The 2,277-nt window shown below is 42.6% G+C and overlaps 1 non-coding gene across 1 annotated transcript; it reads left to right on the top strand.

The window, feature by feature from the left end:
* The first annotated feature begins 1,936 nt into the window (after window positions 1–1,936).
* Window positions 1,937–2,040, top strand: LOC148549178 (small nucleolar RNA R71). Its single transcript, XR_015898494.1, has one exon. It is a non-coding gene; the product is annotated as a small nucleolar RNA R71 (small nucleolar RNA).
* Window positions 2,041–2,277: the final 237 nt, after the last annotated feature.

The raw sequence follows: 2,277 nt of genomic DNA, 5'->3' as shown, positions 1-2,277 counted from the left end.
TTCTTCTTCCTGTTCTTGGCTCAAGGCAGAGCTAATGATAACAGGATGGCTCTCATCACTACCCAAGTATGCATACTTGAGATTAGGGGGCAATGCTTTGAGCTCAGGTTTTGGTGCTTCCTTCTCTTCTTTCACTCTCTCTGGCATGCTTGGCATGGTTGTTTCAGCAGCGTTGATGTCACTAACTTCAATATCCTTGGTGAACTCCTCCTCTGCCACTACCTTTGTTGTTTCCTCAAAGGTTTCTTGTATTGCAATGTCCACTACATCCACCCTCATGCATTCCTTTAGTGATTCTGATGGATAGCTCATTGCCTTGAATACGTTAAACACCAATTTCTCGTCATGTAGTCTAAGAGTGAGTTCACCCTTTTGTACATCTATGATGGCTCCAGCAGTAGCCAGGAAGGGTCTTCCCAGAATTATTGAAGCTTTGGCTTCTTCCTCCATATCTAACACCACAAAATCAGCAGGAAATATAAAATCTCCCACTTTCACCAACAAATCCTCAACTATCCCATGAGGGAATTTAAAAGTTCGATCTGCCAATTGGAGGGCCATTCTTGTTGGTTTGGCTTCCTCAATCTTCATTCTTCTCATCATTGTTAGAGACATCAAATTGATACTGGCCCCTAAGTCACACAAGGCCTTCTCCACCATGACTTCTCCTATGATGCAGGGGATTTGGAAACTGCCTGGATCCTTCAATTTCTGAGGCAATTTGTGTTGAATGATGGCACTGCATTCTTCAGTCAACAACACAGTTTCCTCATTTCTCCATCTTCTCTTCTTGGTCATTAATTCCTTTAAGAATTTTGCATAGAGTGGCATTTGCTCTATTGCCTCAGCAAACGGAATGTTGATTTGAAGCTTCTTGAAAATCTCCAAGAACCTGGAGAATTGGCCATCCTTTTCACTTTTCATCAAACGTTGAGGATATGGTGCTTTAGGTGTATAAGGCTTCAGGACCTCTTTTTCTTTTTCTTTTGTTGCAGACGGTGTAAAAGATTGTCCTTGTTCCTTGTCTCTCACATTTTCCTTTGCTTCATCCTCTGTGGTTTCCTTTGAGATCTCCTTTAGATTCTTTCCACTTCTGAGGGTTATGGCCTTACATTCTTCCCTTGCAATAGCCTTGGCAGCATGAGAAACGCTTGGCCCAGGGGTTTGCTTAGACAAATACACAATTTGATTTTCTAGCTTCTGGATGGCAGCTCCTTGGTTTTGCAGGTTAGAATTTACTTCTTCCTTAAAGGCTTTCAATTCGGTTATGTCTTGACTCATGGTTGCAAGCATTCCTTCTATCCTGTTTAATTGATCTTGAAATTGTTGGTTCGGATTAGGTTGGGTAGGTTGATTATTTTGGCCATGATATGATGGTTGGGAGTAAGTGTTTTGTGTGGCTTGGTATAATCTTTGGTTGGAGTTTTGGTATGTGGACTTGTTATGTTGGTTTTGGTTGTAAGGTTTGTGGTTTTGTGGTTGGGTTTGTTGGTTCCCCCACCCAAAGTTTGGGTGGTTTTTCCATCCTGGGTTGTAAGTGTTGGAATGTGGATCATATGATTGCCTTTGTTGGTTTCCCACATAGTTGGCCTCTTCCCAATCACCTCCTTCAGTGCTTACTTCCTCTTGATCTTGTGTGTGTATTGCAGCCACTTGCTTTGTTTCTAATTTCTTGGTGAGCTCTGCTAGTTGCTTGGCAAACACCTTGTTTTGGGCTAAAATTGTATCAACATGGTTCAGCTCCATGACTCCCTTAGTGTTGTGTCTCTCTGAAGCATAGTAGTACTCATTCTCAGCCACTGTCTCAATCACTTCAATGGCTTCTTCCACAGTCTTTTTCCTGTTCAATGAACCTCCTGATGAATGGTCTACAGCCTTCCTTGATTCATAAGAAAGTCCATCATAGAAAATATGCAATTGCACCCAGTCATGGAACATGTCTGGTGGGCATTTCCTTGTCAAATCCTTGAATCTCTCCCATGCCTCGTAGAGAGTTTCACCATCTTGTTGTCTAAAAGTCTGAACCTCAGATCGAAGCCTATTGACCTTTTGTGGGGGGTAGAAACGTGCCAGAAACTTGCTTTCCACCTCATCCCAGGTTGTTAGGCTCCCCCTTGGGAATGATTCCAGCCACTTAGCTGCCTTGTCCCTAAGTGAAAATGGGAATAAGAGCAGTTTATAGGTATCTTCCTGGACTCCATTGGACTTCACAGTGTCGCAAATTCTCAGGAATTTTGTGAGATGTTGGTTTGGATCTTCATTAGCACTCCCACCAAA

Source organism: Arachis ipaensis, chromosome B8 (assembly GCF_059453495.1).
Source record: "Arachis ipaensis isolate K30076 ecotype BB chromosome B8, ASM5945349v1, whole genome shotgun sequence".
Classification (NCBI taxonomy): domain Eukaryota; kingdom Viridiplantae; phylum Streptophyta; class Magnoliopsida; order Fabales; family Fabaceae; genus Arachis; species Arachis ipaensis.
The sequence above is the reverse complement of the archived record's forward strand: the minus strand, read 5'-3'. Positions and strand labels throughout refer to the sequence as shown.